The sequence below is a fragment of the Lonchura striata genome, chromosome 13 (assembly GCF_050655825.1).
Source record: "Lonchura striata isolate lonStrDom1 chromosome 13, ASM5065582v1, whole genome shotgun sequence".
NCBI lineage: Eukaryota > Metazoa > Chordata > Aves > Passeriformes > Estrildidae > Lonchura > Lonchura striata.
The window spans coordinates 5,568,396-5,584,926 of record NC_140715.1 but is presented as its reverse complement, the minus strand read 5'-3'; the positions used below and the strand labels follow the sequence as shown (position 1 = coordinate 5,584,926).

The 16,531-nt window shown below is 63.7% G+C and overlaps 1 protein-coding gene across 4 annotated transcripts in view; it reads left to right on the top strand.

Annotated features, from left to right (window-relative positions):
• The first annotated feature begins 5,344 nt into the window (after positions 1–5,344).
• The window catches only part of CXXC5 (CXXC finger protein 5), a 35,918-nt gene continuing 24,731 nt past the window's right edge, over positions 5,345–16,531 (top strand). For 2 of the 4 annotated variants that reach the window (XM_021531866.3, XM_021531865.3), the window contains exon 1: positions 5,345–5,371. The gene's annotated coding sequence lies outside the window, so the exon portion shown is untranslated. Of the gene's footprint in view, positions 5,442–16,531 lie in introns of all 4 variants that reach the window. The other 2 variants (XM_085591162.1, XM_085591161.1) reach the window with 1 other exon arrangement.

Sequence of the window (16,531 nt, the reverse complement as noted above, 5' to 3'; positions counted from 1 at the left end):
CATGTAACTGGCACGTCTGTTTTTAAAACCAGGGTTGCTCTGACCTGTCTCCTTGCTTGTGTGGACAGGCAGGAGAGGTTTGGGAAGTCCCATCTGGCTCTGCTGTCCTGGTGGGGAGGGCTCAGGAGGAGGGACCATTGGGCAGGTATCCTCCCATCCCAGGCGCTGAAGGATCCTGTCCCACCAGGGGCTGGGGGTGGATTTGAGATGACACCACCAGGGCTGGCCAGGGGATGAAATGTGGGAGAACATGGGTGGAGCAGGAGTAATTACAATTCCCCCCTGGAGCCTGGCAAGCTCTGCATTTCAGCTCCCATCTGAAGGGCAACATTCTCCGGTCTGAGGATGGCTGTTTTCATGTCACTGTTGTCCTCCCACAGCCAAAATTCTGCAGGCACTGGGAAAACCCCGGTGTTAATGTGAGCAGGACCGGTGTCCCCTGCCTGGCCATGCACCACAGCACTTGCCAGTCCCTCCGTCCGGCTTGGGCACGGCTTCTGTGTCCGCAGCAGCCCCGGGAGGGGAAGGGCTGGGACGGGAGCGTGCCCCAGCCGCGGGCTGCCCGCCCTGCCTGCGCAGGCAGATGGCTTTTGCAGGGCGCTCCGGATGTTGGAGCCAGGCTATTTTGGACCACGTGGGCGTCTGAATTCCAGGCGAATCCCCGGCTAAAAAAAAAAAAAAAAAAAAAAAAAAAAAATTCCCAACGCCTGCCAGGGTCCCCGGAGGTGGAAACGCTGCAGCTCGAGTGTCCTCGTGGTTCTCCCGCTGCCTGGCACGTAGGCGGGACTGTGGCTGCAGCCCACCCGCCCCTGCGGCACGGACCCCCGTGCCCGCTCTCCCTCCCCCTGGCAAAGCCGGGACACCCTTGGCACGGTGTGAGCAGCTCCGCAGCCCCCGGGAGGGCCGCTCTGGGAGGGGGTCGGTGTGTGCTGCCTTCCTGCGGGCTGGGGGATGCCGGCCAGTGCCCGCGGCTGTGCACGGCGCGCTCCCCCCTCGCTGCCTGTGCCTGGGGGAGAGGGCAGAGCGAAGCCGGCTTCCTGCCCTTCTCCCAGCCGCCGCCGCGGCGTCTGTTTGCTTTGAGGCCCGGGTCCCTCCTGCCAGGACATTCCCGGGCAGCAGCAGCCGCTGCCGTCTGCACGGGAGCCGGGGGGACACCCCGGACCCCCCGGTCACAAAGGCGGGTGCCTGGCGCCTGCGGCCGCCTCCTGGAGCCCAGGCAGCCACGCTGGGCTCCCACGAGGGACGGGGACCGCCCAGCCACCCCGTGGGCAGCGGGGGCCCGTGTCACCCCCCGGCTCCAGGTCCCCGCGGGGCTGCGGCGTGTCCCGGTGAGCGGCTCTGCCATGCGGGAGACAGCCGGGGTTAAAAATTAACCCTGCACACCGCAGGCAAGGGGCAGCGGGGGCCGGCGGGGGCTGCGTGCTGCCCGCGGGACCCCCGTCCGTCCTGGGGCTCGGGGGCTGTGTACCCAGCAAGGCGGGGACCCCCGCGGCCCTCCAGCTCGGAACGAGGGGCGGCGGTGTCCCCCGGGCTTGGCTGGACACAGACAGAGCCCTCTGGTGCTGCAGCCGCCAGCTGAGCATGATGGTGGGTCACCATGACCCACTCTCTAGGTCTCACCCAAAAAGCAGCGCTGCTTTCCAGCACCAGCACGGCCAAGGGGTTGGTACCAGTCTGACCCCAGCTCGCCAGATTTGGGGGGTGTCTCCCAGCATAGTGCCTGGAAGAGCTGGGGTCTCCCATCCAGCCCCCTCCCCAAAATCAGGGATGTCACCAAGTTCTGGGGCTCCTGACACAGCATCTGGCTGGATTTGGGTCCCCAGCACCAGGAGCCACCCAGCACCCTGCACGGAGGAGGTGACAAGGCAGTGCCAGCTCTGTAACCCACTTGAATGGTAGCGGCTGGGCTGCAGGAATTTGGGGTTGGGAATTTTGGAGGTGTGTTTGTGCTCTGGAGACTGTTGGGATGCGTGTCCCAGTCACACAATCCTGGCAGACCTCCACCCACTGTCTCATGTCATCCCACTGCCACCCTGGGGAGGGGGACATGGACCTGCATGACCCCCCCTGTCACCACTGCAGGGTCAGGCTGCTCTGTAACACCTCCATGTGCCACCCTCAGTTATTCCTGGCTTTTCTCCTGGAGCTGGGCAGAGCTCCTGGGTTTGTTCCCCAGCTGGGGAGGGCAGTGCAGACCCCACTGCCAGAGCCTGAAGCCCGGCATTGACGAGGGGGATTTTGTCCCTGGCTCTGGCAGGCAGCAGAGGCAGTGCTGCTGTTTGCTGATGGGTTTCTGCCCTGTCCCCTTGCCATCTGTCCACATCTTCTGTCCCATCTTTCCCTGTGCCCTCCATCCCTGGCACCTTCATTCTCCTCTCTGTCCCTTCACCCCTGTCCCATGTGCCCCTCATCCCTGCCCCTATTCTGCTCGCCCTTGTCCCACTTGCCTCCCAGCCCTGGCCTCATCATTCTCCATCCTGTCCTGTCACCCTCCCTTCCTGTCCCATTTGCTTGTCATCCTCATCCTCATCGTCCTCCATCTCTGGCCCACTCACTCTCCACCACTGTCCCCCTTGCCCTCCATCTCTGTCCCCTCTGCCCTCCATCCTCATCCTCCTGTCCCCACAGCCCAGCATGCCATTGGCAAAGGCTGCAGGAGCAGACTGGAGGCTCAGGGACTGCACCCCTTGTCCCCGTGCTGTGGGGACCTGCCTGTCTGGGAGCACTGGGGGACCCTCCTGTGGATTTGGGGGGCTCCCTGTGGCTGGAGATGAGGACTGGGAGGTGGGAATGCAGGGAGCCTGGAGGTTTGCTGGGGGGCACTGGGCTGAAGCCACAGCTTTGCTGCTGTCACTGTCACCAAGTCCCAGCTTGGCTTTGTGCCTCAGTTTCCTTTCTCTTCGAGGATTCCAGACCTCATTAAAGGTGATTTGCCCACATGTAAGTTTTCCAGACACTCTGAGAAGTGAAATGCTGCTGCGTTTGGGGACCTTCAATGGGTGGCAAACTCCAGGTGCCACTGCCACAAGCCCTGCCTTGGCAAAGGGGACATCAACACCCATCAGGGATCCTTAGAAATAGCCAAAAAGGGGCAAAGAAAATGCTCTTGGTGAAGCCCACGTGGGTGAGATGGTGCTGTGTGTTGGGCAGTGTCACCTGGAGTGGGGCTGGTGGGATGCTGTCCCTTCTCCTGTGCCACCAGTGCCACCCGCATCCCGTGTGCCAGGCACGAGGCTCTTCTGCTCCTTTTTTGGGGGTGCTGAGCGGCTGAATTTTGGAGGGAGGCAGGCTGGGAACACAGTGAGAGGGCCAGCAGAGGAGCTGAAAGGGTGCTCAGGAGGATGGGACCGCGCTCCCCCATCGCTGCCAGCCGGGAGGGAGATTTTTTGGGAAGCTGGAGCATCGTCACAGCACCCGCGGTTGCAAATCCCAGTGGCTAAATCTGCGAGAGGCGCATAATTAACGAGACGTGGATCAAATACAAACAGCGCATCGCGCCGCTCGCCCCCCACCCCCCGCCCCATCGCAGATTTTTTTGTTTCATTTCGAGGCGGGAGCGGGGTGGGAAGAGATTTTGCATTCCTGTGAAAAAAAAAAAAAAAAATCAACGGCAACACAAACCCAGTTTCATTTTTGTCAGGGTTTCTGCTTTTGAGAGGGTTTGGGTATTTTGCTGGCAACTGAAAAGGCTGCAGGAATTGGGGGTGGTGGGTTTTTTTTGGGCTGTTTGTCCCTGGAAAGCTGCTCTCGGCTGAGGAGTGGGGATATAAGGATTTTTTTTTTTTTTTAACTTCCAATATTTCATTGCCCACAACTCCAAGGGGAGAAAAAAAAACCCCAAACCCAACAACAACTCTCCCCCTCAGCAGCAAAAAATTCTGGCAAAAAGTTAAGCAGGAAACTTCTGGGCCAAGAGTGTTATCCCCCCCCCCTCCTCCGCCGCGGGGCCAAACCTCGGGATTTGTCCCCTCCCTCCAGCTGACTTATCGGACCATCGATTATTTGCTGTTTATTCAGGGGGATTTCAGCGATGTCCCGCTGGGAGACCGTGAGGTCCCTCCCGGTGGCGGCAGCAAGCCTGGGGCTCCGGGGCTCGGGCTGGGGCTCCTCCCCAGAGCCATCCTTCCCGTGCGCCGGGGCGCGGTGGGATGGGGGCTCTGCACCCCTCGGTCCCCTCCGCTGCTCTCGGCTCCCTGCGGGTGACTCTTTCTTCTGGGACCTTCTGCCACTGCACCCCACGGGGGGACAGAGAGATGGGAACGCTCTGTGGACACCCCACGGAAGGGAGAGCAGAGGGACTGGCACCCCAGAGGGGATGGGGGAGCTGCAGGGGGACACCCCACGCTGGGGACAGGGGGTGCAGCACATGCAGGGGGGGATGGAGTGAGGGATGTGCGCCCCACAGAGGGATGAGGAACATTCTGGGGATGGGGGTGCACATGGGGCTGTCACCCCTCGGGGAGCAGCGGGGCGGGGGAGGCGCAGTTGGGTGACACCGCAGGGAGAGGATGGTGACATCCCGCTGGGGATCGGTGGGGATGAGGGGGGGCACGCTAAGGTGGAGGGGACGTGGGTGAGGGGACATCATGCTGGCACCCACGGGTGCGGCTGGGACGCGGGGTGCACAGTGGGGTGAAACCTGTGGGGCACAGGTGGCGAACAGGATGGCATCCGTGGAGGTGGATGGGACACGGGGGGACACACTCAAATCCCATCCGTGTGTGACACGAGGGGTTGGGACACCACGGTGACACTCGCGGGGGGGTGGCGGGGGGGAGGCAGCTGGGACACGGAGGGCGACACACCGCAGCAACACCCGTGTGGGGTGTACGGCCCACGGACGGCACGGCACAGTGACACCCATGAGGGCATGCGGGACACGAGGGGACACACCACGGTGACACCCATGGAGGCAGCTGGGACACGGGGGCGGGCAGGCACGCCGCGGCTACACCCGTGACAGGGGCGGGTAAATGAGACACGGGGGTCACAGCGGGATAAAGCCGGTGGGGGTGGGTGGGACACGAGGGTCACACTCTGTCCCCACGCGCGGGGCCGCTGTCACACGGCGCAGCGGGGTGACACCCGTGGGGGCGGCGGGGCCGCCGGGGATGGGTGTAGCCGCTCGGCGCCGGGGGTCGGGCGAGCGGGGCGGGGGTGGCGGTGGCGGTGCGGGCGGGGCGGCGGGGGGCGCGCGCGGCGTGTCGTGTCGCGGCGTGTCGCGGCGTGTGGCGGTGTCCGGCGGCGCGGGGCGCTCGGCCCGGTCCGGTCCGGGTTTTGCCGGCAGCCGCGGGCAGCGGCGGCGGCGGCGGCAGCGCCGTGCAGCGCGGAGCGGGGGCTGCGCACTCCCAGAGCGAGCGGCGATGTGGAGGTGGGTGTGCGGCGGCGGCGAGGCACCGAGCCCGCCTCGGCTCCCCGGCCCCGGCCCCGGCCCCGGGCAGGTGCTGACCTCCCCTCCCTACCCCGCTCCCTTCCCCTCCTGCCCCCTTCCCGGCGCCCGGGCAGCCCCCGCCGCTCCCGGCGGCGCTGCCCGCAGCGCGGCGGCTCCCGGACCGCCGGTCGGTGCCGGCCCCCGGGGCGCTCCGGCGGTGGAGTTGGGGCGGGGGGTGTCGGGGGGCCGTTGGAGAAAGGGGAGGTGGTGGAGAAGAAAAAGTTTGGCGGGGGGATCCGCGGCTCGCCCCGCTGCCCGGCGCCGTGCCCGGGCTGCCCGCGGCGGCGGCGGGGCCGGAGCTGGCCGCCTGCCCGCCTGCCCGCGTCGGGCCCGGCCGGTGCTGCCTGCGCGGCGCCCGAGCGGCCCCGCCGCTTCCCGGGGATGGGAGGGGACGGGGGGAACGTCGGGGTAACGAGCAAAGTTTTTCTCGGTGCGACCGAACCCCGCTGCCGGTACCCGCAGCCCGGCGGGGATGCGCTGGGAGCCGTGGCGAGGGACGGAGTGAGCCCCCCACGTCTCCCCCCGCCGCCCCGGACCGCCGCGGCAGCGCCCGGTGGTTTCCCGGGTGACAATGGTGGCGGCGGGGCCGGGGGGCGGCGGGGGCGGCGGCGCCGGCGGGAGGCGGTGGGCAGCGGGGCCGGCGGTGCCACCCGCGGCGGGGCTGGCGTGGGGACCCCCCCCCGGCCCCGCTGTCCGCGCGTGGGTCGCTGCCGCCTCCCCGGGGTGCGCCGGGCTCCCGCGGCAGTTTGGCTCCGCCACCGGTGCCCGGGCGCGGGGTGGCCGCGGGAGCGGCGCCGCTCGCCATCGCCCAGCCATGTGCGACAACTCGCCCAACTTTATCACCCCCCCGTTCCCAGCGAACCCCCCCGCCCCGCTTCGCCGTCAGACGGGATTCCCCAACCCCCTGCTCCCCCCACCCGCGGCGGGGACGGTACCCCACGCGCCCCGACACCCATCGAGCCGCCGCGATCGCGCCGTGGAACATCCCTCGTTCGCACCGGCGTGGGTGCCACCAGCCCCAAAACCACCGTGGGGGCTGTGGATTGTACCCGAATTTGGGAATTACGGCCTCAAACTCCTCCGAACCGCGGCCCCGTGCGCCCCACGGAGGTGTGGGGTATTTTCTTGTTGTTGTTTTATTTTTTTCCCTTTTATTTCTATTTTATTATTCCTATTTTTTTTTTTTTTCCACCGCATCCCGCAGCCGGCAGCGTCCTTCCTGCGTGGCCGGGGCTGCTTCGGGTCGGGTTATTCTTCGCTGGGATGATTGATTGGGGAGAGGAGGATGGGGGGGCGGCATGGGGGGTTAGAGGGTGGGATGGCCATGGGGGGGGGGGGTGCATCCCACGCACAAACAAAGCTGCGCACACATCCTGCGGTAACGGCCCCGCGTGTGCGCTGACCCGGCCGGGCAGCCTTCACCCCCCGCCGCTCCGTGCCGGGGGGCCGGGGGAAGGATGAGGGATGCCGTGCTGCGGGAGGGCGGCTGAGGCCGGCTTTGAGGGGGGCGTGGGGGGATGCCCATCCCGGCTACCTGGGGCGCGGAGCCGGGGCCGGCGGAAGTTTTGTTTCTCTGGAAACGGGCCCTGCTGTGTCAGCGGCCCCTTTGTGCCGCTTTGTCCGCGCCCCCCGGCCCCCAGCCCGGCGGCGGGGCCGCACCTGGGGCTGCGGGGGGACGGGGACCCCTCCGGCCTCCCCGCCCGCCCCGGCCCCGGCGTTCCCCGGCCGCGCTGCTGCCCGCGGGCTGCGCTGCATCCCCCGGCGGGGCCGAGGCGAGGGGGCTCGGTTGGGAGAGGGCGGGGGGTGACTCTCCCCGAGGTCCCGCTCCGCGGGAGCGCTGGTAGGCATGGAAACCTCGCTCCGTCCCTCCGTCTGTCCGTCCGTCCTTCGCGTTCCCAGCGGGAGCAGCTTTGGGGAAACGGCTCCTCCAGCGGCCCCCGCGGGGCCGCCGCAGCGCATCGCCATCGGCGGCGGTGTCACCCCGAGTGTCCCCGCGCGGGGTACCCCGGAGATGCCCCCGGAGATGCCCCCGGCGCTGCGCCCCCTCCCCGGTGCCGGTAGCGGCGTCGCCCCGGCGCGCTGGCAGATGTCGCGCCCTGACCTCGGGGACGCCGCCCGGGGGGGCTGTGGGAGGGGTGTGGGGGGGACACGGTGACGGGACGATGGGGACGGGGACGCGCCGGCGTGTGACAACAAAAGCAAAGTAACAAAGGACCCGCCGGTGCCGCTCAGAAGTTGGTCCCGGCGCCGTTCGGGGCTCGGTGCCCCGGGGGCAGGGTCGGGGGGGGCTGCTTGCCTGGCGGGAGGTGCGGGCGGGGGGTGGGGGGGGTTGTGCCGGGCGTCACGAATGTCGCCGTGTCCTCCCCCCGCCGCCTCGGTGGGAAGAGGCTGGAGCCGGCCGAGGCGTCCTTGACATGGATTTTGTGGTGGGGATGCGGGCAGCCGGCGCCGCGCTGCCAGGCACTGCCCGCACCTCCCGCGCTCCGGGCTGGCTGGGCAGGGGACAGGAGCTGCACCCCACAGGGCAGCCTGTCCCTCCTCAAACCCCTGCGGCAGAGGTTCGTGCCGGAGGAGACGCTGTGGAGGTGTGGGAGGTGTTTTGGGGAGCCCCGACCCTGCGTGTCCCTCAGCCACCGGCATCCCCTGGTGGCACCAGGACCTTTCCAGGCAGGTGGCAGCAGTGCAGGTGCTGGTGTCTGTGACCTGCGGGTGCTGCAGGGTTTGGGGGTGACAGCCTCTCTCCAAAACTGTCCCCTCTGACAAATCTCCTGTGACAGCCGGATCCGGGCTGCTTGGCCCTGGCAGCCAGCACCTGGCACCTCCTGGTGCGTCCATGCAAGGCTTGGCCGAGGTTGGATCCAGCCCCAGCTGGTCCTGGACCCTCCACCTCCCCCAGCAGGGACATTCTCCAGGGTGGCCACAGCGATGCCACCGTTCTCCTGCCTCCCTGTTTTGTTTTCCCAAATCTTGGCTGTAGGAACAACCTCTTGATTAAGTGTATTAATAGTTAAACTTTCAGCTCATAGCTTAAACTCACCAGACCACGAAAAGCTCCCTCCTTTACTCATGCTCTGGTGCTCAACTAAAATATTGCACTCAAAAGCCTTGTTTCTTTCTTTTTATTTTTTTCTCCTTTCCCCTTCCTTTTCCCCTGACTCAGCTTTGACTCCTGGGAGCATGGGGGGTCTTGTGGGACTCCCAATTGTCACTGCTGCCCCTTGCTGCCACCTCTCTGCACAGAGCCCAGGCATGGAGCGTGGATGTCCCCAAAGGGATTGGTGCTCTTGAAATTCATCCAGGTTGGGGAGGAGGATGGGAGCCACTGCCCCAGGTAGAGGCTGGCCCCCCACCCAGTTGGGGACAGGAGAATGGATGGGCCGTGGTGGCTTGGGAAAGGATGGGGATGCTGGCAGTGGATGGTGTGTGGCTGTGATGGGGGAAGAGGAAGGTGGGAGGTTCAGCCATGCCAAGTGCAAGATGTTGCAGTTGTGTGGGGACAGTCCCAGCCCTGGTACCGCTGGGGGAATGGATGGGCTGGGAGCAGCCCTGCAGAAAATGACTGGGGGTGCTGCTGGGTGACAGAGGGGACATCAGCCAGCGCTGTGCTCTGGCAGACCAGAAAGGTGAGTGTGTCCTGGGCTGCACCACGGGCAGTGGGGTGAGGAGGGGGTGTTCCCCCTCTGCTCTGCTCTGGGGAGATCCCCTTGGGGCACCACATCCAGCTGTGGCATCCTCAGCACAGACAGATGTGGGGCCTGTTGGAGCAGGTCCAGAGGATGCCACGGAGAAGGTCCAAGGGCTGGAGCCCCTCTGCTCTGGAGACAGGCTGGGGATGTTCAGCCTGGCATAGAGAAGCCTACAGGGAGACCTTAAAGCTCCTTCCAGTGCTCAAAGGAGTTTCAAGAGAGCTGAAGAGGGACTTTGGACAAGGACCTGGAGTGACAGGACAAGGGGTGAGAGTTTTAAACTGTAACAGGTCAGGGTTAACCTGTACATTGGAAAGAAATGTTTTACACTGAGGGTGGTGAGGCCCTGGCACAGGGTGCCCAGAGAAGCTGTGCCTGCCCCATCCCTGGAAGTGTCCAAGGCCAGGCTTGGAGCAGCCTGGGCTAGTGGAAGGTGTGCCTGCCATGGCAGGGGATTGAAAGGAGAGGAGCTTTAAGGTCACTTCCAACCCAAACCATTCTGAGATTTGGTGCAGGGAGCAGTGGTGTGGAAGAGGCAGGAGGGAAGAAGCATGTGGGCAGAGGGGTGGCTGGAGGAGAAACAACCTCCAGAGATGGCCACAACCTCCAGGCTGGAGTGGGGGAAATGTGAACTTCCTGCTGCTCAGCAGTGGCTTCGTTGTGGGGATCAGTTCTGCAGCTGCCTTCACCTTCAGCAGAGGGACATGTCCTGGTGGGGAGGCTGGGACTTGCCATCCTGAGGAGCCCACTGGGAAGCATCAGGACATGTGGGTGAGGAGCAGCCTGCATCCCTACCCATGTCCTGTATCCCTTGGGACATGGGGCTGGAGCCCCAGGAGAGCTCCAGGGACAGCAGGCAGCAGAACAGTGTGACCCCAGTGAGTGGCTGAGGCAACCTGTGGGTCCCTTTGCCTTTGGGAAAGTGCAAAGGACACGTTTACCCTGGCCTCGGGCCCTCAGGCACCTGACACCCACAGTGAAAAAGCTTTGGGGTCTGTCAGCATCTCATTCTGGTGATGTGCCCACCCTGTAGTCTCTCCTTTTGGGGTGCTGGTCCCTGGTATCTTTAGAGTGATTTCATCCCTGCTTGCCTTTTCCCACGGCTTGCAGGCAGGTGGAGTGTGTTGATGGTCCGAGATGACAGCCTGTGCTGCACATGGGTGGCAGCCTGTGATTATGTGGATAAAAGGATTTTTGAGGTCAGAAGGTTTTCCAGTGGCTGCCTTGGTGTCCCTGGTTTCCACCATCCATGGTTATGGCATGGAAGAGGGACTGGGCTAATGGCTCCCAGGCTGTCAGCTCGCCTTGGGATGTGTGGGTCTGGCTCGATGTCCTTGTCCTGGAGCAGTGTCACTAGCAGCAGAGCATCCTCCATCCCCTGAGCTGGGACATCCTTTGTGCTGGCAGGATGGGGGTGCATCACCTCCCCGCAGAGATGCTGGCAGGGTGGTGGCCCGGGCATGGGAGGATGTGTGTCGGCCGTGACCCTGGAAGCGGTGGCAAAGAATGAAAAAAAGAAAAGCTGTTTTCTGATTTTCCAAGCAGGATGTGCTTTTCCATCTCCACCCTCCCAGCTCCGAGAGGTGGAAGCTGGAAAAGGGCTGGGATCACTGGCCCTGCCCTGTGCCAGCCCTGTGGTGTTTCAGAGGGGACACAGTGGGTGATGGCTGGGACCTGCCCACGGGGTGAGATGTACTCTATCATTTCTGGGTCACTTCTGAGATGGGCTTCATCCCCAGGGTCTGATTGTCCCCTGGGTGGTGGCAGGGCTGGGAGCAGTGCTGTCCCGGCCTTGTGAGTGACTCCAGTGAGCTCTGGTGGGTGCTGCCACCCATGGGACCCTCGGCTGACCCTGGCATACATTGGCTGAGCACGTGCTGAGCTCCCTGGGAATGGTGCCTGCTGGAATGGGGACTGGGTTTGTGCTCAGCTGTGATGAGATTGGGCATGTTCCCCTCTGGCCTGCTCTGGTGTTGCTGTCCCTGGTCACCTCCTGGTTTGTGGGTGGTTGACTGTGGTTGGAAGCAGCCCTTGTTTGATGGATATTTTGGTTTTGCCTTTGCAAATCTGCCTTGAGTCCATGTCTGTGCTCCAGCTGTCTGTGGGGATATCTGGGCAATATCTATCTCCCACACTCTTCCATGTGGAGTTGTCTGTGCCCAGCCAAGCAACGCAGCTCTGTCCACTCAGCCTCTGGGGTCTCTCTTGGTGTCCCCAAGGGTCTTGGTGTCATCGGTTCTCACTTCTCTTTGCTAGGACTTGCCCTTGTGGCCTTTGTGCCTCTTTCTCTCCCTCAGAGATGGGATTTAGGGGTCCAGATCCAAGCCCAGATCCTGAAAGCTGAGACATTCTCAATTGAACATCCCAACCCTGAAGGGTCCCAAGTGTTGGCAGATCCAGGTGCTCTTACCCTGTATAAGAGCTCTTATTCCTCTGCACCCACTTGCTGCTCAGAGGCAGCTTCCTGCTCTCCTGCTACTTCTGGACCTGGAGCAGGGCCAGGGAGGACCATTCATGCCCAAGCAGATCTGATGCCTTGGGAAGGGCAGGTGATCATCCCACAGATGATGCTTGGGGGCTCTGTGGGATCTTGCTCCTTCTGTAGACTCCTAGAACAGTTTGGGCAGGAAGAGACCTTAAAGGTCCCTGGGCAGAGACACCTTCCACTAGAGCAGGTTCCTCCAAGTCCTGTCCTACCTGGCACTGAGCACTTCCAGGGATGGGGCAGCCACAGCTTCTCTGGACAGCCTGAGCCAGGGCCTGCCCACCCTCACAGGGAAGAATTCTTCCTAATACCCAAACTTTCCTCTTTTAGTTTAAATCCCTCACCCCTTGTCCTGTCATGACAGACCCTGGTGAAAAGTCTCTCTCTGACTTTCCTGTAAGCCCCTGTCAAATGCTGAGAGGTTTTTCAGCAGGTCCAGGCCTCACCCAGGCCCTGGGGAGGTGCAGTGGCTGGTGGCCAGGACATGGCAGCAGGTTAGGTTATCCTTCCCACCTTTCCCTCCCGCACCGTGCCCTGGTGGATCCCAGCGGGAGGCGGATGCCAGCGCCCATCACTGCTGGGTGCCCGTGCCACCGGCAGCCTGTGCCCCGCTGCCAGCCGGGGACTTCTCCCCCACTTCCCGCGGCCGGGAGCGCTGCCTGGGAGCCGGGAGCGCTCCTCTTGCCCTCTGCTTTACCTTCTGCATCTCACTAATCTGATGACCGGAGGTATGCGAGGCATTTCAAAAATGGCCTCGTTAGCTGGCTCCGGCCAGAGCACAAGAGCCGTTCCTTCACGCTGCTATTGCAGCCGGCTGCCGCCGCTCCCTCCTCCCGCGGGCATCCCGCTGCTGTTTGCCCGTTCCGGCCGAGCCCATCCTGCCTGCCTGGGGAATCCGCGTGTCCTCCTGGCCACCGGGTGGCTGTGGGGCTCTTGAACGATTTGGGAGCATCGCTGCGTGTGTGGGTGCGGGGCGAGCGAGCGCCGGGGGTTTGGGGTTTGGGGTGCACCCCCAGGTGCCCAATGCTCCCACAGAGGACTCAGTCCCTTCCAGGACCTGGAGAGGGTCCCATGGCACACGTGACAGTGCTCTTGGGGAGTCTGAGGGAATCTGAAAGGCATCAGGGTGGGAGATGTGGGGTGGTAGGTGCTGGCTGGACACTGAACTGAGAGTGCCAGGCTGGGCTGTCCCTCCCCACCTTTCCCACCTGCGTCCATGGGAAGTACCCAGTGTAGGGAGTGAGCTTGGAGGGGTGCAGTGCGAGTATGGGTGAAGAGGAGGGGGGGACCCTGGTATCCCCACAGCATGGGTGCTGTCCAAGGGGGCTGCAGCCCTTCTGAGCCTGGCTCTCCAGCATGGACCTTGCAGGCTGCCATGGCACTCACCTCGGGGTCCCATCCCTCTGTCCCTGGGATGGCAAGCAGAGCATCCCATCCATCTGTCCATCTGTGCCTGTCTGTTTCTCCCCGCTCCCTCCACGCCCTGGGCTGGCACAGCGTGCTGCCTGCTGGAAGGGGCTCCACTGTCACCCATGCTGCCAGGCTGCTGCCAGCACTGCTGGGGGACCCTCCACTCTTGATGTCCCTAGTGTCCCCTGCCTCACCACGGTGACAGCAGGAGCCTGGCACCATCTCTCCATTCCGCTATTTAAAACCGGGGCTGTGGGGTGGGAAATAAGCGTGGAGGATGAAGATGATGACGATGGTGGCTCTGGGCGCCCCTGGGGACAGCTGGCCCCGGGGAGGGGGTGCCACGGCCTGGCACAGCCGGGCACAGGCTGGGAGCTGGACGCGGGGCGTTTGCGCTGTAATGCATCAGGACAGATTGCGAATCCCGGCCCGGCGCGGCGCGGTGCCGGAGCCTGCGCGGTGTCGCGGCGGGGCCGCGCTGCCAGAACCGGTTAGCTCGGACCGAGCTGCCCGCGGGCTCGGGGCCGGGCAGGCTGCTGGCAGCCCCGGTGCACCGAGCCACGGCCGTGCGCTCAGCCCCGGTGCACCGAGCCACGGCCGTGCGCTCAGCCCCGGTGCACCGAGCCACGGCTGTGCGCTCAGCCCCGGTGCACCGAGCCACGGCTGTGCGCTCAGCCCCGCCGCACCGAGCCACGGCTGTGCGCCCAGCCCCGGTGCACCGAGCCACGGCCGTGCGCTCAGCCCCGGTGCACCGAGCCACGGCCGTGCGCTCAGCCCCGCCGCACCGAGCCACGGCTGCCGGCAGCCCCGGTGCACCGAGCCACGGCTGCCGGCAGCCCCGGTGCACCGAGCCACGGCTGCCGGCAGCCCCGGTGCACCGAGCCACGGCTGTGCGCCCAGCCCCGGTGCACCGAGCCACGGCTGCCGGCAGCCCCGCCGCACCGAGCCACAGCCCCGGTGCGAGGGGCACAGCGGGAGCTCGGTGGGAAGGGCGGATTTGTAGGGATCTCTGTCTCCCCTACCTGCAGGCACCTCTGTCCCCCTCCTGTCTGCAAGACCCTTGTCCCCCGCATCTGCAAGGATCTCTGATCTGTCCTTCTGCAGGGACCCCTCTCCTCTGTCCCTCTCAATCTGCCAGGGCCCCTGTCCCCTCCTTCTGCAGGGAAGCTGTCGTCCTTGTCCCCTCCTCATCTGCAAAGCCCCCGTCCCCCTTTTACAGAGCCCTCCATCTCTTCATCAATAGGGAGCCCTGTCCCCACTTCTTTAGGAACTCCTGTGCCCCGCTCTTCAAAGCCCCACGTTCCCTCCTGCCTCAGGCGTCCCTGTCCCCCTGTTCTGCTGGGAACCCCGTCCCTTCATTTCAAAGCTCCCTCTCTGCAGGGCCCCCCGTCCCCCCTTTTGCAGATCCCTGTTGCCCCTCTCTGCAGACCCCCCATGCACAAAGCCCCTTGCTCTCCCTGCCCCCTTCTGCAGAGCCCCGTGTCCCCCATCCACAGGGATCCCAGAACCCTCACATCCACAGGAACTCTTGTCCCCACATCTGCAGCCCCCAAACTCTCCCATCCGGGGTGATTCCCAGTCCTGCCCCACCGGGATGACCTGGAGGTTGTTCAGGGGCAGCTGCTGCCATCGGAACCCCGGGAGGAGGGCTGACCCTTCATCTCTACACACTGAGGCAGGGAATGGCATGGAATCATCTCTAAGAAGTGGTTTCTCATCCCTTCCCCGAGTATTTCCCCCAAATCTGAGCCTGCCAGTGGAGCCAAGACTCCCAGGCTTTGCCCCTATCTCCCCATTACCGAGTGATCTCCTTCCCCCTCATCCTCACATTCACATTCCTTAAATAAAAAAAGCCTTTAAAAACACGTATTGCCACCTCGTCGGGAAAAACTGGAGTCACCTGGAGCGCTAATCCCGAGGCACCCTGGGGCTATGGGTGCTCCCTGGACTCACTCCGCGGGGCTGGTGGAGGAGGGGCCATTTGCCTTGCGAAGGCGTTGGGGGATTAGTGGGAGGATTGGTAAATCTGACCCCAGGTAAAGATTAAGACCCAAAAAAAAAAAAAAAAAAAAAAAAAAAAAAAAGAGGAAAATCGTTGTGTTTTTTCCCCGATGCCTGATGCACCGTGAAGATTAAACTGGGATGAGTCTGTGCGGCAGGCAGTTCGATTAGGGGTGGGGGGATGTGAGATTGGGGCAGGGATGGGGGCTGTGTCTGGGGTCTGGAGGTGCCAAACCTGGGGGCAAAGGGGAATCTGGGGGATTGGGGGAGCTGGGGGCCGGTGGCCAGTCCCTGGGGGTCCCCAGGCTGCCTGTGGTTGGTGCTTTGGGGTTCAGCCATACCCATAACACTGCCAGGCTGATCCTGGGAATAGCTGGCACTGGGCTGTGGGGGTGGTTCAGCAGCTCATCCCGATGGACAGGGCTGGAAAGGCCCCTGGCAGTGTCCCCACAGCCAGCAGCCCCCTCCATTAGAGACTGGCTGTGCCCTCATCCCACCCCTGGTCCCTGGTCTGCATCCCACAAACCATTCAGCCACCTCCCGGGATAACCATGGACCTGGTGCCTGATATTCTTTACTTTGTCCAGGACCCCCACCCTCCATGGCTCCCGGGCAAGGGAGGCTCCCAGCAGAGCTCTGGGAATCTTGTCTGTCCCACTGGTGATGCTCCCCTGGGAAATTATGGGAAAGAGGTCAGGGGGCTCCCCCCCAGGACACAGAGTGAGGAACATGTCCCTTCCCACAGCCAGGGTGTTGGGGAGGGATGGCTTCCCTGCCATGCTGCTCCTGTGTCATTTTGCTGATGAAGGGGCAGAGGAATTTGGGAAAACCCCCTCGGGGCTGTCTGGCCATTCTGAGGGACCATGTGACCAGTAGGTGTACTGGGAGGAAACTGGAATGGCTGTGCCTGGGGAGGACCATGGAGTGGCTGACCCCTCCTTTGGGATAAGGCTTTTTGGGGGCTGAGCACTGGCTTGGGGGTTAAGCAGCATTTTGGGGTGTTGAGCACTAAGTCAAGGGGCTGAGCACCGTTTTGGGGAGCTGGCAACTGGTTTGGTGGTCAGGCATTGTTCTGGCTTGGGGGTCAAGCACTGATTTGGGGGTTTGGTGTTTTGGGAGGCTGAGCAGCAGCATGAGAGTCAAACAGCATTTTAGGAGACTGAACCAGCTTGAGGCTCCAGCACTGCTTTGGGGCCTGAACTTCACTTTGGGGTCTGGGCAGCATCTCAGTGGCTGCTTCATGGGGCTGAGCACTGTCTTGGGGTCAGGCACTGTTCTGGAGGGCTGAGCACCATCTCAGGGGTCAAACACCCCTCTGGGGTGCTCAGCACCCACTCAGGGGTTCAGTGCTGGCTTGGGGGATGAGCCCTGGCTTGATGGGAAGCTGAGGGCCACTTTGGTCACCAAGCACCATTTCAGGGGGCTGAGTACTGCCTCAGAGGTTGAGCAGTGGTTTGGGGTGTGGTTTAAGTGCTGTTCTGGGCCTGGGCTCCAGTTTGAGGGGCTGGATCCTTCCTG